This window comes from Neopelma chrysocephalum, unplaced genomic scaffold (assembly GCF_003984885.1).
Source record: "Neopelma chrysocephalum unplaced genomic scaffold, ASM398488v2 Primary Assembly neopelma1_246, whole genome shotgun sequence".
In the NCBI taxonomy this organism is placed as follows: Eukaryota; Metazoa; Chordata; class Aves; order Passeriformes; family Pipridae; genus Neopelma; species Neopelma chrysocephalum.
Genome location: NW_020897908.1, coordinates 12,291 through 12,498, shown reverse-complemented (window position 1 = coordinate 12,498; position 208 = coordinate 12,291).

Here is a 208-nt window from a genome sequence, read left to right as displayed (position 1 = left end):
GGGTCCCCAAGGATCTGGGGGTTCCCAGGGATCCAGGGGGGTTCCCAGGGATCGGGGGGGTCCCCAAAATTTGGAGGTTTTCTACGGATTGAGGAGTTCCCTGGGATCGGGGGGGGGGTCCCCAATAATGGAGGAGGGGGTTTCCCCAAAAGTTGGGGTCTCCAGGGATCCAGGGAATTCTCCAGGGATCCAGGGGCTTCCCAGGGAT